Raw genomic sequence first — 27,564 nt, 5'->3', positions numbered from 1 at the left:
TGTGTATTAACTACCCTGAAATGTTTTGCTGCTCAGTCACATCTTTCTCTTTGGACTTAGAAAGTGATTACAGTTCCAGGAGGCCAAGGCGGGTGGATCACGAGGTCAGGAGTTCGACACCAGTCTGGCCAACACAGTGAAACCACATCTCTACTAAAAACTAAAAATAAAAAAAAAAATTTTAAAAAAACCTGGGTGTGGTGGTGTGCACCTGTAATCCCAGCTACTTGGGCAGGCTGAGGCAGGAGAATCGCATGAACCTGGGAGGCGGAGGTTGCGGTGAGCCAAGGTTGCACCATTGCACTCCAGACCAGGTGACAGTCTGAGACTCCGTCTCAAAAAAAAAAGAGATTACAGTTCAGAAAGGCCATCACTGAGGTTAGAACTTGCAACAGGATTGGCCTTGTGGCTGCCTAAAGCATAAGAATACCAAAGTCCCCGGGCCTTGTTAATCTCTCCCTTTCCTGGACGCCAATTACTCTCTGTGCCTCGTCACCTTGTATTTGGAATAATTCTGGAAATATTCATGAATGGCTTCATGTCACGAAGCACAAAGAGTGCCTTGGACAGGGCTGGACACAGTGTCCCTCAAAACCTGTTGTACTGATGTGACTGGGCAAGGAAACACAAGCTGGCTTACTGGTGGAACACCTGAGAGTCCCCAGAGAGGACCCATGACAGAGAGCTGACACATGGACAAGAGCCCCAGAGAGACTTCAGGTTTAGCTCACACCCCCATTCCTAGGTCAAACTCAACACACTCAAAACCAAACTCTCTCTACTCAAACACCCTCTGCCACCCTCACCCCAGAGAGCCAGCCGAGGGCCTCTTCCTCATCCCCAGTGTGATGAAGGGCACCGCCGTTCACCCTGCCACACAAGTCACCAGTGCACGTCATCCTCTCACACGTCAGGCTCCTTCATGTGCCATGTCCATTCCCAAGTCTGCCCATGTTGTCTCCTAAGCACGTCTCAATTCTGCCCACTCCTTCTCATCACTATCAGCAACCCCTAAACAAAACACTCCATTTGCCTACATAACTGCAACTGCCTCCTCTCTGGCCTCCCCACATCCACTTCTGTCCGTCACATCAGTTCTCCACCCAATTATGTCAACACCAGCAATGAGCCCTGTGATGGCTTCCCAGAGCGCTGGAGGTGAAGACGAAAGTCCCTCCCAAGGCCTCAGAGGCCCTACAGGGTCTGGCCTCCCCACACCCCTCTCTGGGCTCCAGCTGCTCCGGCCTCTGCCAGTTCCTGGGGCATGCCCAACTCCTACCTGCCACTACATACCTGCAGCCCTTGGCCCAAAAGTTCTTTCCTCCAGGAAGCCTTCCCTGACTTATCTAATCAGGCTGAACCCACCCCTATTTCTCACTCTCTGAGTACTATACATCTTTTCTTCAGAGCAATTTTATATTTGTTCAGGTAATTCTTCTCTTCAAGTAATGCCTCCCCAACTAGTACATTCTATGAGGACGAGGATCATATCCCTTCATGATCACCGCTCTATCCCCAAATTCCAACACTCTACCGCTTGACTGAGAGCAGGTGTTGCGGAAAGAACAGAGAGAGAGGAAATTGAGCACTCCACGAGTCCATTAGCTTTCATCAAAGGTGAACCTCCCGACTCTATGTTTGACAAGTGAAAAAAAAAAGCAGGTAAGTTAGGACAAACTCTCCAACTTACGTAAGTCTGGCTGGAGCCTGATAGATATGTGGGAATGTGCTTCCTATTAGCATATGACCACCTGCCTTCCTTTGAGGAAGAGTACCACAGAGCTGGAGGGACAGCCACCACCAGCAGGAGCATAAAGTAAAACCTCATCTATACCAAGGAAGCTGGAGAAATGAGCTACACACAATCCAAATGCTGGCCACAACCAACTGTCCTCTCTTAGCCCCATCACAAGCCCCAGGTTGCAGTTAAAACAGTTTAAGGAAGAGTCCCCAAAGACCCGTCTTTCCTCTCTCCCCATATCTGGGAAGACTGAGAACATATCCAATCAGAAACTGTGCTTGGAGAGAGGCACTTCCCACAACTCCCCATTTCCCCAAGTCTGTACGTAGCATTTAACCTAGTTCGATGTGCTTAACTATAAGAAAAGCAAGTGACAGTCCCTTGTAAATACCATTCTACAGCCCAGACTCCTGGCATTGTACTAGCAAAAACAAACAAAACACATACACACACACGCACACACACACACCCTGTGCAAATCTTAGAATGAAACAAAATTCTCCATAGCATTTTTCTTGTTTCCGTGACACGCAGTCTTATCTGTGGCCACTAGGTGGCAATCAACTATATCAAACACCTTGACCAAGCAGCTAATTTAAACAACAGCTAAGACTCAAGGAGAAATGACAGGGCCAGCCTTAAAGGCAGTGCTGAGGACAGATCCTGCCCTGCTGAGGAACAAATAACCACCTAGAAATGTACAGTGGACGCTCAGCAACTGAAAGAGGGGCCCTGGCTTCCACGTGGGAAGAAGTGCTCTAACACATTCAGAGGGCCTGTGCTCTCATACAGCAAGTCAAGCCTGAGACATGGAGTGGGAGGGGTACAGGGATGAAGCCACCACCACAGTGTCTCTCACGTTCTTCCAGCTCTGGCTGGAGCAGATTCAGAAAACCTCTCATCTCACCCAGGCAGATGATATGCCCACCGACCACATCAGCCACGGTACATTACATAACGTGCATTCTGATCATACATCTGCGTGCTTTTCCTGAGGCCATTTCCCTAAAACAGCATTTCCTAAATGAGGCCATCACCAGCACTGATTCTGGAAAATTTGTTTTTCCAACCAGAGCGCTAAGGCTAATGAAATTTTCGGAGTTGATTTTTAAAATGAAATCAAGTAAAATAAAGAAGTGTTCCTCTTTCCAAAATGAGGCTTCTAATTCTATTTAGATGAAACACCCCTTAAAAATAATTTGGGCTACCCAAACTCACCTTAATCTATATCCAAATAACTATGAATATATTGTATACATTAACTTACTGAGTACTTACTATATAACATGTACCTACCAAGTACTTTAAATCCCTCCATCCTCACAACCATTCTGTCAAGTACATATTATTACCTCCACTTTGCAGATGGGGAAACTGAGGCTCAGAGAGGTTAAATAACGTACGCAAGATCATGCAGGGAATGAGCGGTAATGTAAGAAACTTGGTCTCTCTGACTCCAAAACTCTTAACTACTACACTATATTGCCTAATTTACTCAAATATTTGAGAATCTGGTATCAATGTATCCAAAAAAATGAAAAGATGGTGTGTATACATTCCATACCTTAAGGGGAATACAATTTTTAGAAGGGCCTAATCTGTGTGTACAAAACTACAAAATTAACGTAGACTGTGCTAGGGCAATCAGAGAGTAGACAAAAAATGGCTACAGAAGTGCAAGTGGGATATTATTCCAGTTAGGGCCATTGGGGCTTCAAAAAAAAGAAAAAAGAGAAGAACAAGGAGTAGCATTTGAGCTGAACCTTAAAGTTCACTCCCATTTGGATATGTAGAAAAGGGAAGCAGTGCAAGGCAGGGAAGCAGTCTGGGGCTTCCAAAAAAAAAAAAAAAAAAAAAAAGGAAGAACAGGGAGTAGCATTTGAGCTGAACCTTAAAGTTCACTCCTATCTGAATATGTAGAAAAGGGAAGCGGTACAAGGCAGGGAAGCAGTCATGGGAAGATGCTGTAGAAGTGGAAACATGGAGCAAGGAGATGTGAAACGCAGAACCTACCCAGAAAAAGCAGTAAGTTTAGATAGACAGGAGGTCAGAGTGGGAAGACCGGTTAGAATCAAACCATGGAAGAACCTGAATGCCAAGCTAAGGAATTTGAACTTACTCCCTTAAAGAAATGGGAACTGGGGCCGGGCACGGTGGCTCATGCCTGTAATCCCAACACTTTGGGAGGCCAAGGCGGGCGGATCACGAGGTCAGGAGATTGAGACCATCCTGGCTAACACGGTGAAACCCCGTCTCTACTAAAAATTTTTTTAAAAAATTAGTTGGGCGTGGTGATGGGCACCTGTAGTCCCAGCTACTCGGGAGGCTGAGGCAGGAGAATGGCATGAACCTGGAGGTGGAGCTTGCAGTGAGCCCAGATTGCGCCACTGCACTCCAGCCCAGGCCACAGAGCGAGACTTCATCTCAAAAAAAAAAAGAAAGAAAGAAATGGGAACTGGATTGTTACACAGAGGAGCAACAAGATCAATTAAACAACAATTAAGCCTTTTACCAAGGAGCTGGCCCAGAACTTCGTTGGAGACACCTTCTGTAACTCCTCCAGCATGCTTCACTATGAGAATGTGCAAACATAGCCAACGGGCATTCTCCCTGTAGGATAACTAAATGACAGGCAACACCTCTCAACTTGGACATTTGTGCACAGGCCATTGGTCCGTCAGGAGATAAGGAAAGAGTTATAAGGGATTCAAAACAAAACTGCTCCGTGCTGAAAACTCCAAGTTCAGGTCCCACTATGAATTATCCATAGCATCATCTTGAATTATACATAACTATATGCAAATAATGTATACAAATACATATGAATTTCCAAAGTGCTGTATTGGCTTTTCCTCGTAAGAACATTGAGAGTTAAGTGAAAGCACTTGACCTTTTCTAGATGAAGAAATTAAGGACTGGCTTAATGACAGTGCAAGTCACATAGTAGGCCCTTAATAAACATTTGCTGGATCAATGACCACTGTGTCAAGTGAGTTAGTCAGCATTGGATCTCCGATGAAAACTCAGCCCCTAAAGGGCCCAGCCCCAGCTCAGCCCTGGCACAGAGAACTGAGGTACTGTATTTAGAACAACTGCATTCACATGCTGCCCCAAGATATGATAAGACAGCAGAAGGTCACCACAGGAAAAACTCCCTCAAGGAAGACTGTGGACATTTGCTTAATGAAAACAAAGAAACCCATTTTGAGAGGGACTAATCAAGTGACGGAACAAAAAAGAGAGGGTAATTCCAGGCAGCTCAAGTACAAATATCACACACACACACACACACACACACACACACACACACACACACACACAGGGCAAGGGGAAGGTAATTCAGAGGTGTATGACGCTCATTGGCTGCACAAACATCAGCTTAAATCCCCAGTCTCTCACTTCCTCGCTGTGTGGCCTTTGGCAAATTACCCAACCTTTCCAAGCATGTATGTAACTATGAGGATAGTATGTACCTTGCAGGGCTGTTGTGGGAATTCAAAATAGGAAAGAAACGTGTTCCGGAAGAGCAGAGGACAGGGATGCCCTCAGCCCTGCCTTGCTTTCCCTCCCACAGCAGAGGTGGAGTGGAAGTTTACCAGCAGGTTGGAGAAAGGAGAATCAACCAAAGGAGAATCTTAATTAGCATAAGAATTAAGCAATTTTTGCCTCATCAAGTCACCAGATCAACCCCATTCTTGTGAACTACTAAAAACACACCTGAGTTCCTAAGGGTTTTCTTCAGTGCTCAGAAAACCCCTAATGCTTCTACAAATTTACAATTTCCTGTCACCCCTGGCAGATGAAAGGCAAGGCAAAACCCCGATGGACTAAATAACACCATTTTTTAACTAAATGAACTCAAAGCAGTATGGGTTTCTTTTTGAGAAGTTTATTAAGCTCAAGCCGTGCCTTTTAAATGCACTGGGGAAACAGTGCTATCATCAAATCCTTTCTGTCCGCTGCCTGGGGAGGCAGGCCAGCCCCAGATGAAACAGATAAAAGAATGAGCATGCTAAGACGACATTTAAGATACAAGAGACTGACAGCGTTCACAGGCCTGAAGTACTGGGCTTCCTCAGAAGGCAGAACTTGAGCTTTGCCCCCAAGGTAGGCACGGTTCTAGAAAGGAGAGCGGGTGGTGAATTAAGAGGAGACCACACAAGTCAGGCCCACTCACTGGCTGGAAAAACCGGTAGGGGGCAGTAAGTGGAGACAGAGGCCTAAGAATGGTGGGGAAGGGCGGGTGGAGAGGGTATTCCCCTCTCAATACTTCAGCAGTTCTGTTCTGCTCAACACCAAGCAGGTGCACAGATGGGCAGCAGTGGGGCTAGGAGGGTTGATCCTGGCTTGAGCTTCAAGACTTAGATTTTGTTTCTGGAATGCCTTTTCCTCTGCAGCAGAGACAGCTACTCACGCTTTAAGGTGCACCCAATCACCCAGGACCCTGTCAAAATGCCCATGCGATCCAGCAGGCCTGGGAGTCTACATTTCTAATTCCCAGGTGAAGCCAATGGTGTTGATCCAGGCACCACACCCTCCAAGGCAAGGGTTTGGACTCCCACTGAAGACCCTGAGAACGAAGATCACAGCTTCTTTATCCTCCTGGCATGTGCCTGAAACATAAGGGACCTCAATATATATTGGAGGAATGAATGAATAAATTCCTTGAGAGAATTTAAGCTGTTGCAGACAGAATAGAAAAGAACCTAGAAAAAGAACCAGAAATGGCCTGTCTCCTTGTGCAGCCACCAACTATACATGTGAACCTAGGGAAAGTCATATGACACACTCAGCCTTAAAGAACTCACTTGAGGCCGGGCACGGTGGCTCACGTCTGTAATCCCAGCACTTTGGGAGGCCGAGACGGGAGGATCACGAGGTCAGGAGTTCAAGATCAGCCTGGCCAACATGGTGAAACCCCATCTCTACTAAAAATACAAAACTTAGCTGGGCGTGGTGGTGGGCGCCTATAATCCCAGCTACTCAGGAGGCTGAGGCCAGAGAATCGCTTGAACTTGGGAGGTGGGGCTTGCAGTGAGCCGAGATCGTGCCATTGCACTCCAGCCTGGATGACAGAGCGAGACCCCGTCTCAAAAAGAAAAAAACACCTCACTTGAAAATCAAGCAGCCAACCCCTTTCTCTAGCTCTAAGATCCCTCCCAAAGTATCTTTTATGTGCCTTTTAGTTTTTTTAATGGTGAGGTTATATACTGGATATTCCTACAGCAAGGCACACCTCTATGTCATTCTCAAAGAGCAGTTTCCAAAAATCCAGTTGAGAGAACACAGACTCTGTTAGTCTCAGCAAATAACCATAGCAACTAATACCCCCCAAATGAAATGATGTCTTCACAATGATGTGCTGGCTCAATTAGATTAAGAGGGTGACGTGCACCATCTGAAAATTTATGGTCGTAAACTTACAGTGAAAACCAGACTTTCTTGGAAGAGGTTTATAAGTAAAGGAAAGGCCTTGCCAATAAATGGAATCCAGGACAAAGAGCCAGAGAAGTCAAGCAGATGAGGAAATTGGGCAGGACGGCTCTGCCTGTCCAGGTTCACACAGGCAGGGCCCACGCACCCTGACAGAACCCAGAATTTGGTTAAACAGCTACAAATCTGAGTACCACCACTTCTACCAGGGAGTTACCAAAAGACTGCCATTTTATTCTCGTTCTATGCCTTTCTTCATGCATATTACAAAAGGAAAATACTGCTAGCTCAGAAAAGCCTGCAGAAATATTTACCAAAATAATTGTAAAACTTTTAAATGAAAAAGAGGACAATTGCAAAATAACACATTAGGGCTGATAATACATTTCCAGCCACATTCATTTCTCCACAGGTCATCACAGGATGCAAATTTTTCTGTTCCAAGGTTTTCTGACTGGAGTTAGAACTGTGAATGGAAAGCTCAACATCTATAAGTTGTACAACTGTCTTTCCACACCCTTAGGCCTGCCTCTTCCAGGGTCTGTGCAATCACATGTGCCCTGAACAAATACGGGCAAGCAAGAACCTCACTTGAAAAGCAGGAAAAGAGAAGCCAAGGTCTGTCACCTCCCTGTAACCCCTGAGCTTTCTCGCTTTCTCTAGCAAAGAACAAAAAGAAGAAAAGGAACCACAAACAAGCCAACCCATAACTAAGCCCAAAGAAGCAGGGTTTCACTAGCATTCAACAGTTGTGAACTCAGCAAGTCACAGACGGCAGAACCTAGAGCCATACACAAGGATCAGAAACCCCTGCACTGTTCCCATCAACAGCGAATTTGAGGATAATCAAGGGAAAAACAAGGCATGGTGAGTAAATCGAGGCCTTCGTCCAGCCAAATAAGCTTAGATTTGTGGTTAACAGACTCCCAGGGTTCAAAATCCCATCTCACACACTTACAAGGTACTCAATTTCCACCCATGTGAAAAGGTACTAAAGGGAAACCTGCCTCCTGAGGTTCCTGTGAGAAGACAGATGATGCATTGAAGTGCTTAGCACAGGGCCTGGCCGGCAGCAAACACTCAATAAACCACAGGTATTGGAATCATTTACATATATATATAATAAATAACATGCCTGGCTGATTTGCTTCTGTGTAAAAATGAAGGAACAATGAAGCCACCCGGCCCCCAACACTTTGACTTCCTCCTCGCCCTCCTTCTCACCGTCAGTCCGTGCAGCATAATTAGGATCAAAACTGAATCCACCTGATCCCCGGACACAGCTCAGCGACTCCTTGCCACTAATACCACAGGAAGCAAGGTGGCAACTCCTAAGCATCAGAATAAATTCAATTAAAAAACAAAACTCCATTCATCTCCCCCTGGATTAAATTAATGTTTCTGGAAGGAAAAAAAAAAAAAGCACCTAGCCATTCTGAATAACATTCCCAGAAATTGGTTCCACTTCCTTTTATCCCCTCTTTAATTAGTCACTTTTCTGCTATACCTCAGGGGAGGCTGTGTTCCAGGCACCAAGAACAGTAGTCCAAGTGGGCAAACACTTACCCTCCTCAGAGATGCCCACGAAATCCCCAGGCTCCCCGCCTCCCCACTCTTCACTGTCTCCTCTCCAGCCTGGATTCCAGTCCAGGCAAGAACTCACGCTCCAGCAAGGAGTACCCCTTGCCACTGCAGACCACCACAGAATGTGAGAGGCCAAAGATGAGTGTTCTCAAAACATGTCTGAACACCACTTGCAACAGGCTCTTCCAGGGAGCCCACCCTCAATCAGAATCTCTAGGGCTGTGGCATAGGAGCCTGGGCTTCCCAGGCAGTTCTTATGCATGCTGAAGTTTGAGAGCTGATATCACCTAAGCCTTCAGAACATCTAGTACTAAGCACCAGTAATGGAACCCCTCCAGATGACAAAGGTGGAGCTCCACAGAGAAGCCGGATCTTCTAAATCATGACAGCAGGTTTACAAATGTTCCCAAAGCAGGCAATTAATGCTCGTGGTAGAAGAAAGCTAGGTGACAGCAGGGGTGGGAGGAAGAAACACCCTAATTCAATTTAAAAATCACAAATTCCGAAGCCTGAGTCTTCCTCAAAACATGTTCTCAATCATGTCTCCTTATTCTGAAGCCTACACAACTGACTGGGGACACATCTCTGTTTTGTAGAAACCCAGCTCATGGCACCTGGAGCTGATGAATGGCCCTGGTGCCGACTGCCCAGAAACCAATCCGGAAACCAGGCTTCCCACAGAAGGGGCAGCTGGAGAGCCAAGCACTCTTGGACTACAGTCCTAGGCTGCGTCTGCCAATACAGGCTCTGCCCAGCTAATCTTCTCTGAGCCTGCAAATATTAAATCTGACACACAGACTCAAGTGAATCCAGAAAACAGGCTCACAGGGCAGCTGAAAATTGGGAGTGCCTGAGGTCTAGGCATGGCAGCTTCATGGACATTCAACCAGTACAGACGCATGGGGTCCCGTGCTCAGAAGGGCCTGCTTGGCTTAATGCTCTGCTGTAGCTGTCTTGAAATTTTTAATAACTTTATCTTTGAACTTGTGTTTTGCAAGTGAGATCCAGTGGAACAGTGGAGCATACGTGTGCGTAGAGAAGACAGGTACAACCTAGATGTCATGCAGGCCCACTGGGGCTCCTTGTGGCCCCAGAATTCTGGTGGACCCACCATGTGTGGGAGCTCAGTGAGACTCAAAGCAAGAGAAAGGTAATTGTCTTATATCTACAACTGAGTCAGGGGCAACACTGACAGCCCTGAGGGGTTACACCTACGATTTCAACCAGAACTTGCCAGATGCAAGAAGACAATAGTATCCAAAACATGAACGGCCCAGGAACCCTATCACAGCCTTCTTCCTCATGTTACTTCCCTGGATAAGTCAACCACTGACACTGACCATGGTAACCTAGGACAGGGACAGACTGGGCAACCCATAGCTCCTATCCTTTCAGGCCCTCCTCATACATCGTAAGCCAAAGGTGGAGCACATCGGGAAAATGTGTATGCATCAAGAAGAAAACTGAAAACTGATTTTGTGCAACATTTCCACTGTTCTTGGAAGAATGAAATAAATGCATATGAGCTATGAAATATGGATTGTATAATTCTAGTGATTCTGCATATAAGTCAGATGATCTTATAGAAAATTGGCATTGTATAATATAAAGATGAACAGAAGAGTTCATACTAATAATTTAAATTTTTAATTCTTCCTTTTTAGAAGAACATGGGCAGATTAAAAATACCACATGTCAAGAAAGAAACCAGGAAAGAAAGAAAGCAGCTTTCTATTTTAATGCTTTTAACAGTACTCATGTCTGCTTTTTGAACAAGGAGCCCCACAGATTAAATACCCAGTCCTGGGCACAGGAATACCCTGGGATTGCTTTTCAACCTCAATTAGCTCTCCTCTCCTCCAACTGGTACGCTGAGAAAGACCTGAGTCCATGCCACCATCATCTCTGGCCTGGACTCCTAATTGGCCTCCCCACTTCCCTCCCGATGCTTTCCAGTCCATTTGTCCCTTAACTGCCCAGAACAAGCTATTCAAAAGGCAGACCTGATCTTGTTGATGGTCCCTTCCATACCTTCCCTGATTATAACTCTTCCCATTCCCCTCAAAATAAATCCAACCAAGGCCTACAAAACCTGCCTCGTCTGCACACCCCACTGGCCTTGCCCTCACTCTATACCCAGCCCCACTGGCCAACTTGCACCTCAAAGGCGCCACAATCCAGCCGGCCACAAAGCATGGTGCTTGTCCTGTGCCCTCTTCCTGAAACACTCCCCTGTCTCTCCCCTAGTTACTGCCCTTTAGCCCATTAGATTCTGCTTGAAGGGTCACTTCCTCAGGGAAGCAGCCTCCTCACATTCCCTATCCACCCGAGGGGTACACTCTCATACCTCCCCAAAATTCCCTTTCCTATCCTTTCAGTTGGTAATCTCCTTTGATTTTGGTGACTGTTTAATGTGAACAGCTCCAATGACATTATAAACCCCAGGCAGGCAGTAGCCGTGACTGTTTTGTTCATAAAAGGATAGTCATCCACAATTCTAGCAAGCCAGAAGCCCCCAATAATGTTTCTAAATAAATAAATAAGCAAGCAAATAAGAATGTAACCTTTTTTAAGAGTTTGGTCAGAAGAATGATAAACCCTACAATACCCCTTTTATAAAAAGGGAAAGCTAAGTCCCAGAAACATAGACAAAACAGCCATCCCATTACTCCTTCACGACACACAAAACAATCAGAACACCATCTCCTAGGCTTAGTCTTGAAGCCATAAAACACCCATTTCCATTCCCCACTCACTTTCTTCCCTAGCCAATAAGATGCCTATCACATTTTCAAGGTACCACTGATATTATTTTAAAACCACTTTCCCTCTAGGCAAATGATACAAGAAGAATTTGCATGTGTGTATCTAAACAGCATATCCAGACCAGAGGTTTTTTTGTTGTTGTTTTTTGGTTTTTTTTTTTTTTTTTTTTTTTGAGACGGAGTCTCTCTAGGCCAGAATTTTAAATAAATAAACTAGTGACAAACCATACCAATTAACATCAGGCCAATACAAAAACCATCCTTTCTAATACATCAGGTATCACTTGAGGGAAAGCGTACCTGCAACACACACACACACACACACACACTCTCTCTCTCTCTCATACACACACTCTCTCACACTCTCTCTCTGTCTCTCGCATACTCTCTCTTTCTTTTCCTCTCCCTTTCTCTTTGAGGACGTGTTTCTTGAATTGGCCTTTGAATTTCACCTGAATCCAACTGCCCCCGACTTAAGAGATCAGAAATTCTGGAAAATACATCTGGAAATATGCCTTTTTAAAATAAACTCTCCAGATGATTCCTATGCACAATAAGTTTAAAAACCACTGTTATAGAAAGACACTGCAGGTAATATTTTAATACCAGAGAAATGGAAGAAACGAATAGTACTAAACCTGAGAAAGCAGAGAAACAAGAAAGAAAAGGAAAGCAATGTCCCGAAGACCCGGAAAGTCCCTGGCAATACACCTCCAAGAAAGCAGCAGGAAACTGTTCCCAGAGGAGAGAAGAACTGTGGAAAAACCCTAAGCCATTGTTTGCTAGGGTCATTAATTATTTTAGCTATTTATTCATGGACACTTCCTCCTATCTCAAGGTGCTCCTAGGACAGTCAGAAAGAAATCCTGACATGCTTCCCTTGCTGCAGGAGGGACGAGGTGACCCTGAGCCAGGGGCATGCATGAGCAGGGCCACCTCTCTCAGTCACACAGCTTCTCTTGGGCACCTGAGAAGAATGCGGTACCCAGGAGCCCTCACCAGAGACAGGAATCCTAGCAGCTGCTGGCCCATCCTCCCCCGAGCAGCCTCACTGCCCCCATCAACCCAGGAACCTTGAAGAATGAAAAGACTTGGAGGAAGCCTCCTAGCACAGGTCCTACCACTGCAATATCCCCTCCTGTAGTGGATAGTACCCTCAACATTGATGTCTACCCAGAACCTCAGAATGTGACCTTATTTGGAAACGGGGTCTTTGTAGATGTACCTAGTTAAAATGAGGTCATATAGGACTAGGATAGGTCCTAAATCCAATGACTGGTGTCCTCGTAAGAAGAGGTGAGAACACACACACACACCCGGGGAAGAAGGCCCTGTGAAGATGGAGGGAGAAACAGAAGTGGCCGGCTACATGCCAAGGAACACCAAGGAAGGCCAGGAAGAGGCTGGGAATGATTCTTCCCTAGAGCCTTCCAAAAGAATATGGCCCTGTTGACACTCTGATTTTGGATTTCTGGCCTCCAGAACTGTGAGAAAACACATTTCTGTTGTTTTATGCCACCCAGTTCATGGTACCGTTGTCCCTCGGCATCCATGGGGATTAGTTCCAGGACTCCCCACAGATAACAAAATCCATGGATGCTCAAGTCTCTGATATAAAATGGCATAGTATTTGCATATAACATACTACGCACATCCTTCTGTATACTTTAAATCATCTCTAGATTACTTACAATACCTAATACAATGTAAATGCTATGTAAACTGTTGTTATACTGTATTGCTTAGAGAGTAGAAAAAAGAAAAAAGTCTGTACACGTTCAGTACGGATGCAGTAAATATTCTCCATCCGCAGTTGACTGAACTCATGGATGCAGAACCCACAGATATAGAGGCCTGGCTGTAATTTGTGATGTTAGCCCAAAGAAGCTAATACGCTTCCTTCCTTGGGGAGCCTGGGCCTTAAAGTCATATTGTTACCAAAATCTAGGGGTTCTGCCACAACGAAAAAAGGAAGCCTTGCTCTTCTGACACTGTAGGTGGTCTGTTCAGCCTCACTTAAGAGTCACCCTCCCACTGGCCAAACAGCGATCTTCCAAAATAGGTGTCCTCAGATTGGCACCCTCATACATCCTCCTTGGCCCGAAAGGCCTCTCCCACCCTGACCAACACAACCAACCGACCGCCACCTGGCCTTCCAGGAACCCCTTTCAAGGTGTGGCTTCACACACATGGCCCAGGCTCGCCCCAACTGTGTGTCCACAGCTCCTGGGTTTCTCCCAACACTTATCACACTTGCTCAGTGTGGACAGCTCCAAGAAAACAGGGACCAGGTCAGTCCGGTACACCACCCACAGCCCAGTGCTCACTTCAGCTTTGTCCACCTCCTCTGTAAACATTTAGTAGAAAAACAGCTTCACAAACACAAATATGCTCTCTCTCTTCCCAACCCTGCCCTTTCTTTCTATAATGGGGGTTTTAAAAGGCTGTTTTGCCAGTCTTTCTCCACCACTGAGAGCATTTATGTTCTAAAATGGTGACTTCACTCTTGCCAAAATGCATACCACACACCACTGCCAGGTTGTATCATTTTTAATTATTATTTTTGTGATTCTTCTTTTATCTAGTGCCTTAAGAGAGACATTTCTCTGAGGGACCCAGAGCTGACTCTAAACACTTCACTGTCATATATGATGGGAGGCAGGGGGAGGATACCACAAGCAGAAGAAGAAAAAAAAGGGACTGGCGGTGAAAGGGGTCCTTTGAACAGCACATCCAATTAAAGCCCCCTTCCATGGCAGCCTACAGTAGAGAAACAGTTTGCAATAAAACAAAAATACAGGGCCCCAACATTAAGATTTAACCTCCTACAAAGCAGCTGGGTCTCAGAATGACAGCAGACTCACAATGCCCCGACATGCCTCATCTTTGGGTCTGGCTTAAGCCATGTTAGATTCCCTGCATTTCCAGGGTCTACTTGGTCTCATATCAGTAATGAAGTTAAAGTAATTCAGATCCTAGGAGATCTTTCTTCCCTTTTAAAATGCTGAAGGTAAGAATAACTTAATCTCCAAGAACAACTCAAGTTTCCTTTGCTTCCAACTCAGGCCCAACAGTGTCATATATTTATTCTGGCAATAGGCTCACCCATTCATCCTTGAACTCTTCATTGAGCACCTCCTATTTCGGGGACTGTGGGAGGTATGGAGAATAAGACACTGAACAAAGCTGACATAGTCCTTTCATCCCCCAAACCTACAACCTAGTGGAGACAGACACTCAACAAATACATACTATAAACACTGAAAATTTCAGTGGCAAGAATGTAAGACTGCAGATGCAAGCTAGAAAGGAATATGGTGGAGAGGAACACAGCAGATTCCCATTACCTTCCTTATGAGGCTGGGAGCCATATTCAAAGCCAAGGTGGAAGTGGTTCATCAGCAACAGAAAGATAAAACACTTTAGAGACAGGCATTAAGAATTCTCCCAGTATTGTGGGGGTGGCTTCATGAATGTATACAGGTAACAAAGTTTATCAAATTGTGCAATTAAACACACGCAGTTTTTATGTGTGACAAGCTTTTAAAAACATAATAATTTCCCCAATATTTTGTTACTCATTTATGATCTCTCATGATCTCCAAGATGATGAAGGTTCTTGTAGTCACAAACTAACAAAAATGACTTCGCGACAGGAAACACACCACCCTGCCACGTTGTTGTTCTTGGCCTGCTCAGAGCTTCATTCGTTCCTTCAATAAGTAATTATTAAACATTTACTAAGGGCTAGTACTGTCCATTAGTGTTTCCCATTACACTACAAACAGAAACACGCATAACCCAACTCTCTGGAAGCTTGTAGCCTCCTGCCAGTGTGGACTCAAGTGGAAAAGGTAAGCGCTGCCTACACGCTGAGAAGGACCTACAGCATCTGAGAACACGGAGTCAAGGCTACTCTGAAGGATTTTCAACATCATGATAGATAATGATTTCTTGAAAGCTTACTCTGTGCTAGCCCCCAAGTACTTTCAAAGATATTATTCATTCAACTCTCCCCAAATCCCTATGAGGTAGATACTATTGTTTAAATCCCTTTTACCAAAGGAAAAATTGCCACTAAGTGATAGAACCAAGGTGAAAACCCAGAAGCCTGACTCTAGAACCCTCAATATAAAATCTAAGCTAGGTCGGACATAGTGGCTCATGTCTATAATCCCAGCATTTTGGGAGGCCAAGGCAGGTGGATCACCCGAGGTCAGGAGTTTGAGACCAGCCTGGCCAACATGGTGAAACCTCATCTCAATTAAAAATACAAAAATTAGCTGGATGTGGTAGCACATGCCTGTAGTCCCTGCTACTTGGGAGGCAGAGGTAGGGGGATCACTTGAGCCCAGGAGGCAGAGGTTGCAGTGAGCCAAGGCGGTGCCAGTGTACTCCAGCCTGGGCAACAGAACAAGACCCTGTCTCAAAAAAAAATTAATTAATTAATTAATTAAAAAATAAAATCTAAGCTACCATAAAGATAAGTTCTCACCAACCACCCCAGAAACCTGCTTCAGAGTCTAAGTAGTTCTTCTGGGCCAAACTGAGACTCAGCTGACGCTGCTCTCTACTGAATACTCTCTGGCCTCCCCCATCAGTACTTCCTCCACCTTTGGAGCTTGATGAAGGCAAGTTTGAGAAATAAGGGAGGTCAAAGGTTTCAAAGCAGCAGGTCTCTGCAAAAGAGAGACTCTGACATCTCTGTGCCAAAGGAGAGGCTCAATATCATGGTGCTTCAACGGGACATGCAGAGACAGCAGCTCGAATCCCTGACTGCAGGCTGAGCGACACACAAGGCTTCTACATGGTAAAATCTGCTTTGTTGGTCTTTTAAAACATAAGTAAGTCACCAACTTACTGAGTGAGACCATGTTGTAATGATGACAGAGTTCCAAAGAAATGCAGACCTCCTCCGGATCAAAGAAGCTTCCCATTGTCTCCATCCAAGACACTCGACCAAATCATGGAAAACCAATCCAACTGCTGGCAGTCCACAGGCAGTAAGCAGCCAAAATGCATCAACATATGAGAATGCATGTGAGATGTGGATAGAAATCCCTATTGTTACAAGCCATAGGCATCCATATTAATAGCACGAATGCTATAATTAGTCATTTAGGGAAAAATAAAATAAATCTGCTCCAAGACAGTCTCCCTGAATGTTGTAAGAGTTAGAAAGATGGTTTTAAGATTACTGATCCTGCCATGCTGACTTGCTTTCCCAAGAATGGCTTTGACCTTAGCCAGCTGTTGCACTAGTAAAGAGGAACCCAGCAATGCCTGTGAGGAGGGCCGATTCCATGTCCCCCAAGGACAATGAGGTCCCCTCAACAATACCCACTAACATATGTGAGCATCCCACAACACTGCAAAGGCTGAATGACTCCCACCTGAGACCTGTCCCTTCTAAACTACCTCTGACCACTCAGAGCCCCTGCGGCCCAAACCACCTCTCTGATGCTTTGCCCGCTGCTGCATACCTCACTCTTTCCTTTCTTGCTAACATTCCTCTGCACAGCATTACTTGCCTGCTAACATTCCTCTGCACAGCATTACTTGCCTCCTCACAGAAAACCTATCCAACCCTCTAGCACAAGTGCTTATCATTATTTTATCCAGTTCTGGAAGGAGTGAGACTGTCAGCAAACCCAAACTATTGCTAGAGGACAGCTGAATTTCTATCTTCTAGTCAACATGAATCATCTTTCCAAGACTGGGGAAGGACCATGTGCCTATGTAGAGTGAACCCTGGAAATACCCAGACTCCACGAATAACCTGGACCTCTGTATGACAAAGTGTGAAACGAATAGGCAGAAATAAAGTCAACCTGGCAAAGATGAGATAGAAGAGAAGGCCATGCCGAAAGAGCACCAGGTGCACAAGACCATGTGGCTGGAGAAAACACAGCAACTAAAGGCCAGCACGTGGGAGAAAGGGCAGGGGTGGGGAGACCAGTGTAAAATGGGAGGGAGGGGGCCGCCACATAGGGCCTAAAGGATTATAACCAATTCTGCACAGCTGCCAGGGAGGCACCAGTTCCATCAGGGATCTGTAAATCGTTGGGAGTTACCTTCTGATTACAAGGTAAAACTCAGTTCTTGTGCATGAGCCTATGAGGGGCAAAATGCCAAGCTGTTCACAATAAAACAACTGAACTGAACTATTAAAATTACAATCTCAAGCATGGATATGGTAGAATAATGTTTGCCAACAAGCTAATGCCTGATGTTATCTTAGCTAATGTCAAAAATGTATCTTCGGCTGCACACAGCAGCTCACGCCTATAATCCCAACACTTTGGGAGGCCAAGGCAGGCGGGTCACCTGAGGTCAGGAGTTCGAGACCAGCCTGGCCAACACGGCAAAACCCAGTCTCTACTAAAAATACAAAAATTAGCCGGGCATGGTGGCACACACCTGTAATCCCAGCTACTCGGGGGCTGAGGCAGGAGAATCGCTTGAACCTGTGAGGCAGAGGTTGCAGTAAGCCAAGATAGTGCCACTGCACTCCAGCCTGGGCAACAGAGCTAGACTCTGTCTCAGGAAAAAAAAAAAAAAAAAAAGTATTTCCCATGTGAACAAAACTACAAAATCCACTCATCTGTGAAACAATTAAGTTATTTCATCATCAAATCCATCCTGATTAATCTGTAAACTATTCGTGTCTCCAAATTGACACTGCATATCAAGCTTATCCACTGCTCTAATGGTAGACATTTGCATAGCAGAAGCATTGGCTATACCATTGCTTCTCTTAAAATCCTTTCTCTTTAAAGTCCTTTCAGATTCATTGGCTATCCAGCTAATAGCTAGTCCTTATTTGCTACATATGAGGCACAGGGCTCTGCATAATACAAAATTAAAATGCATGCAGACTCAAGAAGTTAGCAGCCTAGTGAGAACGGAGGAGGGTAGAAACATGACTAATAGAGGACCCACTATGTGTCTGACATTGACTTATACCACCTCCTTCAATCTTCCCAAGAGCCCAATCAGGAAGGCATCATTATACCCATTTAATGGAGAGACGGGGACTCAGAGATATTAAGAAACTTTTCCACCTTATATAGCTAATAACTTCGAAAGTTTCTATGCAAGTATAGGTCTGACTCCTAAGTTTACTCTTAACAACTCTACCATGCTTCAAAAACACAGAATGTTGTTTTTTTTGTGTTGTTGTTGTTGTTGTTTTTCACGCTGGTTGCAAGAAAAAGAAAAAGTAGTAAGTACCACAGAGAGAGAGATCATCTGTAATGAGAAATCAGTCAGAATAGAAATTGCCCCCATTGAAAGGATGATGTTCCTCCAAGGAAGGAGTAGTTAAACTGGTCACTAAGGAATTGACCAAGGAGAGATTGGGAGAATAAGCCCATGGGCTTATTGGGAAGAGGTGACAATTTAAACAAAAGCACAGAGGCAGGATGCTGGGCTGCACACACGGGAAACAGTAGGGCCAAAAGAAGGAGACAGGCCACAGGCAGAGCACGACAGGCAGGTGGAGCTCTACAGAGGCCTGGGGAACACAATGAGGGCATGAGGCTGCAGGAGGCAGCAGAGCAGAGCCCCAGTCTCCACAGCGGAAGGGAAGGAAAGATCCAAGTGAGGTGGCTCTGTCTGGGGCTGAATTTAGAGGCAGCCAGGGTCTGAATCAGCAGTGGCTGGTGTGGCGAGAAGAGCGTGTGCAGAAGAACACCCGTGGGGTTTGGGGACTAACTGGGTGAAACAAGTAATCACATGTGGGTCCAGAGGTTGTGCCTGGATGACCGGGACAGCAACAGCATCTTTAACAGAAACAGGGCACATGGGAGGTGAAGCAGGCTGGAGGAAAAAGGACAGAAACATGGCAGGATTGAGGCACCAGCAATGCATACAGATTAGAGACGCCAGCAGACATCAAGAAACTAAAGAACTGGAGAGGGGCTGGGGTGCCAGAGAGAAGTCTAGGAATCATGTTCATGTGGGTGGTGGCAGGAGCCAGGGACTGGAGAGATTAGTGACAAAGAGAGGCAGACCTTCTGGTTGGGGGGACGAAGAATGCAAGGGCAGAAACCTTGAGAAGACCCACAAGACAAAGAAGGTGAGCAAAGAAAGGATGTTCAGAAGGGGATGAAGCATAGAGAGCACACTGTCAATGGAGGAGGAGAGAATTTCAAGACAGAGAAGGAATGTTAGAAAACTCTCATGGCAGCTAATGTTTGAAAGCACACATACCTTCTCAAGCACCATTCGTCTTTTTAAAAGAAAAGCCAGATGCAAATGGGAATGCTTTGGGAGGAGAGAGACAAGAGGTGTGCCTCCCCTGCTCTGAAGTCTTAGGTCTTTTTGGTGTGAGAACCTGTCTTACCCAAGGGTGAGAAAACAAGAGTCCACATCTACTTCACAATGAAAACCTACTGGAATTGCTTTAGGTAGTGAAAATCATCCTGAGATGGTTTCAATCTTTCAAATGATTTCTCAAAACCGCTGAAATTGACTCCCATCCCTTTATGCCTTTCTAAAGTGTTGTTTGTGGCTCAGAGAAGAGGGTAATAAACACATTTGATAAAAAGTTAAGTTAGAGTTGGGAATGGTATCACCACAGAACCAATAAACAACATGGAAAAGACTTCCAGTAAATTTCAGATCATTACCTCTAGTTTAAAACCAATTTAGTGCAAAGATAACTAATTGCTCCAGAGATCTCTAACACACCCATGTGTGTCCTCCGACTGTCATTACTTAGTAAGGCCAAGAAACCAAGTAGGCAGGAAAGAAAGAGCTACCTGGCCCATAAATCGGATGCCCACTGGTTAATTCCCACAAGCCATGGCTAGGTTACATACAGTGAGGGAGCACGCCCCTGTCTTAAGGAGCTTCCAATCTTGTAGCCTGCTACAGGAAAACCTAACGTATAAAAACCACGCAAAGAATCATATACAGAATTAGGGTACAGATGTTCAAAACTAATGCCATCCTTTGCCTCACTAAGGATTCATTATAGGCAAGATTCTTTCACACTGTGCTCACCTCGGCAGCTTCCACGCCATCTTCACAACTATGATGTGCACACAGCCTTTGTCTAACACATATGTTAGATGAAGTGAGGAGCGCCTGTGCTCAGCTGATGTGCCAAGGCTTGAGAACCACCTATGGTGAGAATCTGACCTCAGAAAACAAGGAAGAACCGGAAGGGAGTAAAGGAGGGAAACGGGATTGGGAAAACCACAGGGCCACACACGATATTTACTTCAAACAAGCTTTCGTTTGGTTCAAGGTTCTGTGGTCTTAAATTTAAAAGACCCCAGGGAGTGATGGCCACCCAGTCCTATAATCTCCTATTACCATAAGCAATGTTGACCAAACAGCTCAGAGAGTATCAGATTCACTGTCTAGATAAAAGCAAAACTAGTGTCTAGAGCAACTTACAGTTTAATACCAGGCAGCTGAGAGAGCTAGCCTTTTGCAATACAAATGAAAGAATTCCACGTCTCACTGTGGGTAGGCAGAAATCAACTTCTCCAACTGAAGTTCAAAATTGCTTTCTCCCAGGTCACTTCCCTTCACCAACTAAAGCTTGCCACCTCCAGACACTGTCATTCAATTGGATTAAACAACCGTGTGTGGAGCCCCTCCCAGGTGGTAGGCACTCTTCTACCACAGAACTAACCCAGCCCAGCCCCTGCCCTCATGGGCTTACATACCCCCACCTCTGCTCTGAATCAGAGGATGCCTGAGCTCATACACAACCCAATTCTCAACCCTGAGTTTCTACCCTGATGTTCACTCCACCAACAATGTTGCACTTCCCCACCTCCAGGTGTCCAGATGGGCCAATCCTCTAAATGCCATCTCATCCATGGAGTCTTCCCAGGCCCACACTAGTCCATCTGCAGCACTGCCCGCCACCCACACAACACAGGTGCTGCTTCTCTCCCTTGAGCCTCTTCATGGCACTCTATTTGTGCCACTTAATGGCAGTTAAGACATCACCATCCTTTGCTGTATTCGCTGTGTGACTTAAGCTGAGGCAGTTTCCCCAAGGCTCAGGTTCTATATAAGGAGATAACAGTACCTAATAATAGTAATTTTTAAAATAGCCACCTTTTATTGAGATCTTACCATGTATCAGAGAAATGCTGTGAAATTCACAAACATTGTCTCATTTGACTCTCAAAATCCCATGAGACAGGCACTGTTATCCCCATTTCACAGATGAGAAAACAGAAGGTGACAGAGGCAGAGTGATTTGCCCAAGCTGCACAGACAGCAAGCAACAGAGCTGAGATTCTCACTCTGGCAGCCCCACAAGGGGCCCTTCATGAATCACCACCTGCTACCCCTCTTTTCACAGACCCCTTCTTCAGTTTCCTACCCACCTCATAAGGTTGTTCTGAGATAAGACGTGAAGAGTCCTTAGCACACCGACTGGTTTTGGGTCTCACTGTCCCCCATGGTATCCTCCTTTAAGGGAGAGTTATTCACAGACATGTATGCTTTAAGCATACTAATCAATACATAATTAATTAATGAATGAAGAAAGAGAAAACAAGACTAAAGGACATCTGCCAAACTACTCAAATAAGATACCAAAGTGTCTTACAAGTGGTTACTCAGCATCCTATATATAGATCCTCACAGGACAGCACAAAATGTGAGTCTCTTTTGCTCCCAAATGTCTGTGAGCTGCAGTCTTCATTCTGAAGAATAAAGGGGAAGAGACAGGGGTGGTCACAGCAGAGGAGTGAGTAGGAATGACACAGCACATCCTAGAAGCAGCAGGCCCAGTTCTGCAGCCCTCACTAAGACAAAATCCCCACTGAAGGGAAATCCCATCCAAATCCTCTTTGCCAGAGAGGAGAAGAAGGTCAAACAGACTAATCCTCAAAAAGACCTGAAATTCTGGCTCACCTGGGCCACACCAAAAGACATTCCCCTGGGAGCAAGAGACAGGCACAAAGGTGGCATGCCCCACCGTCCCGCCTATGCGCTGGTGACTCCTCCTCACCCGACACACGTACCTCAGCACCCCTCTGAGCTCAGGCACAACTCCAGCCATGTCACCTTGGAAAGGTCTCAGGCCTGTGAGGTAATACCAGAACCACCCTCACACAGGTAACTGTGGATCAACAGGTAATACACAAAGCCAGCGTCTGGCATATAGCTCAACATGAGTCAGCTATAAATGTGAGCAGGCAATGGTGGTACAGAGACCCAAACGCTGCAGTACACTGCCCTCCCATGAAATCAATGCGTGGCTTTCACACATGGATACCTCAGGTAGCCAGTTTCGTTGCGGTGCACAAAATACTCCTCTTTGACCATAACAACAAAAAAATCAAAACACAGTTGGTCTCACGGGGGAAAAAAAAGGCATGTGAGTGAAGTGGGCGTGAGGAAAGAAGGAGAAAATGCAAGCAGGGAAACGGAAAAAAAGAAAAGGATGCAGCCTGACCAACTGCTGACAAGCCAGGAGCCGAGCTTGGGGAGGAAGCACAGGCAGGTCTCTGGGGGGACTCAGAGCTTAGTCTATCAAGAAGAAAGACGTGAGGGGTCAGTCCTGTCCCTGAAGCCATCCTGGTGAGGACCTGCCAGCCAGAAGACAGGGCCACCAGTTATCTGGACACCAGCCAGAGCTGACACTCGGCTGCTTTAGCTGATTTTAGTATTCAGAAACTGATATGTGTCTGTACATAAACAGTACACACAGAAGCCTCTTCCTTTTCTAAAAATACACGGGTCTGCAGTTCAGCACTGAGAAGGCCATCTAGAGCACATAACAAAGACAGTAACTGCGGATATCTGCCCACCAGAAGGAAAAGCATTTCCTTTATCGGCAAAGGGCGTGAAGTTACCCTTTACCCCAGAGACCTGACTCCATCTAAGGGAACCGCATGGCACAGAAGACCTCCATGATTTCAGAGAGCTGACCTGACTCCCACCTTGGACATTTGCTATTCTTAACTTCTCTGAGTCTCGGCTTCCTCATCTGTGAAGCAGGGTGATAACAAATACCCACCGGGAAGCATTCTTCTAAGGATGAGAAATAATGAACGCAAACCCCCTAGGCACAGTTCCTGGTACAGAACACACAGTAGCTGGGTTCTTCCTAAAATCCCAGAGTCTTTGCTGCTCCCTCTCCTCTCATCCCTGAAATAACCCAACCGAGGAAGAGAAAGACTGATTTTCCCTGCTCTCCTAGCAGCCTCCCTCAAGAGCTGTGGCTCCTCAGGACATTCCTGGTGCTTGTTCTGGGCAGCAACACTGGGGCCAAGAAATCAGGAGGCTGCTCATTAGCGAACAGAGGAGAAGAGGAAAAGGAAGTGCATCCCTCCAGTCCTCACAAAGGGCTCCTCCACGTGTGCTGGCCTCAGTTAAGTTCAGCAGGCTTCAGACAGCAGGTGAAGAATGGCCTGCAAAAGGGGGACTACCATCCTACAATCAACTAAAAGAGTAATTTTTTTTTTTTTTTTTTTTTTTGTGAGATGGAGTCTTACTTTGTTGCCCCGGCTATAGTGCAGTGGCGTGATCTCGGCTCACTGCAACCTCCACCTCCTAGATTCAAGTAATTCTCTTGCCTCAGCCTCCCAAGTAGCTGGGATTATAGGAGCCCACTACCAGGTCCGGCTAATTATTATATTTTTATATTGACGGGGTGTCATCATGTTGACCAGGCTGGTCTCAAACTCCTGACCTCAGATGATCCACTGCCTTGGCCTCCCAAACTGCTGGGATTACAGACATGAGCCACCACACCCAGCCTAAAGGAGTTCTTATTCTGGAGTTTTTAAAGAGCTCTAGAAGGTCCTGGCCCTGAACCCTCTGAAATTGAAGATGAATTTTGGGTAAACAGGCATTTTCTTGGGAAATTGTCCTGAACTTTCATCATATTTCAAAGTCTTTGACACTACTCTCAAAAACAAAAAGAAAAAAAGCTTTAAAACTGCCAACTCATTCAGGGAAAACAAGAATGTCTAAGAAAGACTAATATAAAGCAATGTCTCAGGCTGGGCACGGTGGCTCACGCCTGTAATCCCAGCACTTTGGGAGGCCGAGGCAGGCGGATCAGCTGAGGTCAGGAGTTTGAGACCAGCCTGGCCAAGATGGTGAAACCCCATCTCTACTAAAAATACAAAAATTAGCCAGGCATGGTGGTGGGTACCTATAATCCCAGCTACTCAGAAGGCTGAGACATGAGAATCGCTCGAACCCGGGAGGTGGAGTTTGCAGTGAGCTGAGATCATGCCACTACACTCTAGCCTGGGGAACAGAGCAAGACTCTGTCTCAAAAAAAAAAAAAAAAAAAAATCATTTTTAGCTCACATGTAATGACACTTGTCAAGTATCTTATTGTATATTATCTCACTTAGTCCCCACAACAATGGAAGGAGACAGTTATCATCTCCAGATGAGGAAACCAAGGCTCAGGAGCACACCACTTCCCAAGACCCCATAACTAACAAATGGCAGAGCCAGGACTCAGTCCTAAGAATGTGTGAGGCCAAAGCTCAGGCTCTTCATCACCACATCACAGAGGCATCTTCTGCAGATCAAGCCCCAGATTTTATAAACTAAAAGGAAGAGTGGAAAGAAAGAAGGTAGAGGTTATGAGAGATTGGTTAGAACCTGACTTATAATTCAATGCTTTTTCTACTACATCCACCCTGCCCCATGTCTTCATATAACTCATACTGAGAAATGTTTTAACCATCAAAAAAACAACACGCTATAAGGAAGTGTATTGGTACCATAAAGCCCTCAGTTTCCTTGCCAGAAAAACAGGGATTATACATCACTACTCCATAGATATGTTACTGAGATTAAAAGGAGGCAAAATGTGCAAAGCACGTGGGTTTGCCTGGCATGTCTGGCATGGAGTAAGCACTCAATGAATGGTAGGCATCATTGTAATCATGACAATCTAGTGAAACAGCATGCCTCAGCAATCAAGGGTACCATCTTTATGTGGATGAACCCCACATTAGGTGCTTGAATGAGCCCATGGCCCTGCATCTCTGAACTCTACTCAGTGTCAGAAAGACAGAGGCCTCAATTTGGCTCCCAGGAGTGATCACACTCTTTCCCTCAGCTGCACGCTTGGGAAGCAATAGCAGGAGCAGCCAGAGAGACTTGGGAGCATGCCTGGGTCCCAGAGCCAACTATCCAACATCATCTGAGGTGCCAAGAGGTCTTGGAAACCTCCAGGGTGATTACAGGGAGTAGGGAATATTCATGGCAAGCTTTTCCAGACACAGAAAGCAACCCAGAAAATAAGTATAAGAAGTTGCCAAAGGTGGGGTAGGTCCACTTCTGAGCCAGATATGCCAACAGAGGAAAAAGCCAGGGTATGGGGGAACAAAGGTTTGGAGGACCTTTGAATCATGTCCCCTACATCCCTACAAGAAGTCCATCTAACTGATGTGATTCTCCAAGGAAGATAATTTTCATGAGTTTGTCCCACAAGAATACACCATCACTAGTATAATCTCTGACGTCTCCACACTTAAGACAATTATTAACAGTAACAGCTGCCATTCGTTTATTAAACAATTACGTTCTAAGCCTATTGCATATATTACCTCCTGTAATCCTCCAAATGAAATGTTAAGGGAATTTCCATTCTCATTTTACAAATGGGAAATTGGCCTCGGAAATGTTAAGCAGACTGCCCAAGGACATAGGGCTGGTAGGTGACAATCCCATGCTCTACCACTAAGCATTTTTAGATCAATTATTGGGTTTCACCCGTGGGACCTCTGGGCATGTTTTTCTCCTAGTCCTTCCCGAAACATAGGCATGAACTTACTCCATTCTATCCTACTCCACAATATGTCTTGTGCTGGGTGCTGAACCCAAGAATCAACTGCACTAACCAGAGGTTCTGCTATGCTTAGAAGCACACAAGACGGGTGTATAAATGACACAAAGTGTGGGTGAGGTGGATATTAACAGGTAGAAGGAATGGAAGAAGCAGCCACAAACCTTCTGTCCCACAGACTATATACCCAGATCACTCCATGCTCCTCTATTTTCAAGAACAATTTCAAGAAACACACCTCTTCAGAACACAATAAAATTATTGAAATGTTGGTGGAGTATCTAAAGAATAAGGAAAGGTGACCATAGAAGAATGCAGGGGAAATATCACTTGAAAAAAGCAAACATATAACACCCTGCAAGTGTTCTCCATTAGATTTCCCAAAGCAAATCATGACTTTGGAACCAACCCATTAACACAAATCAAAATAATCTGAACCAAATGTTCCCATTTACAGGCCCTTTCCCCCTCAAAGGTTTGTACAAGGGAAAATGTGCTCTCATATGCCAGGCCACCTTGCTTCAGTAATTACCACCAGACCTGGAGGTTTGCATGGCTCTTACCAAACGAGCAAAAGTCTACGAACCCCTAAACCAAGAGCAGAGCTCACAAGAGAGGTGGGGAGAGGCAGACACAATGCACATGGGAAATTCTGCAACAGGACCTCCCTCTGAAAATGAAAATCTCTCTATGGATTTTTGTTCCTAGAAGTCATCCTTCTACATGACTCAGGCACTACTCTACTTTCCTTGCCTCTACCCTCTTCTGCCAGCCATCTACTTTGCTCCAGCCAGAGGGATGTGTTGCTTAGCAACTGCCCTCCAACAAAAACAGGAGCCAAGATGAAGTCAGGCCTCTGACATCTCCTGCTCCCTTGCAGTCACGGGACAAGCTTTCAGCACAGCCAAGAAATCTACAGTTTCCATCAGACCTGGGGTTCAGAAGCTGAGGAGCTTTGCAGGGTTGCCCACACTCAGTGTGACTAAACAGTCACCTCCAGCTAGGGTAAAGGATTCTTATTCAACATGAAGGCTCCAAGGATTCAATACACTGTAGGAAGCGCTGCATCCTCAGCTCCCATCCCATCTTTCCTCAATTATGCTGTAAACATAATGGCAATGATGTCCTGGATTTGGCCTAATATATCTTCCAGTCTAGGTGTTGGGCTTAGCACTGTGAGACTTGAAACCTGTGGTCACCTCCTCAGGGACAGATCTTGACACTTCATTTGACATTAGTCCTTT

General features: G+C 45.5%; 1 protein-coding gene and 1 long non-coding RNA gene across 49 annotated transcripts in view; one reads left to right on the top strand and one right to left on the bottom strand.

Moving 5' to 3' along the window:
* The window catches only part of ARHGAP26 (Rho GTPase activating protein 26), an 840,200-nt gene that overhangs the window by 356,601 nt on the left and 456,035 nt on the right, over positions 1-27,564 (bottom strand). The window lies entirely within an intron of this gene.
* Positions 615-10,292, top strand: LOC144329568 (uncharacterized). The gene is made up of 6 exons (XR_013394928.1): positions 615-720; positions 1,429-1,662; positions 2,611-2,686; positions 9,355-9,613; positions 9,757-9,908; positions 10,154-10,292. It is a non-coding gene; the product is annotated as an uncharacterized LOC144329568 (long non-coding RNA).

The sequence above is a fragment of the Macaca mulatta genome, chromosome 6 (genome assembly GCF_049350105.2).
Source record: "Macaca mulatta isolate MMU2019108-1 chromosome 6, T2T-MMU8v2.0, whole genome shotgun sequence".
Classification (NCBI taxonomy): domain Eukaryota; kingdom Metazoa; phylum Chordata; class Mammalia; order Primates; family Cercopithecidae; genus Macaca; species Macaca mulatta.
The sequence above is the reverse complement of the archived record's forward strand: the minus strand, read 5'-3'. Positions and strand labels throughout refer to the sequence as shown.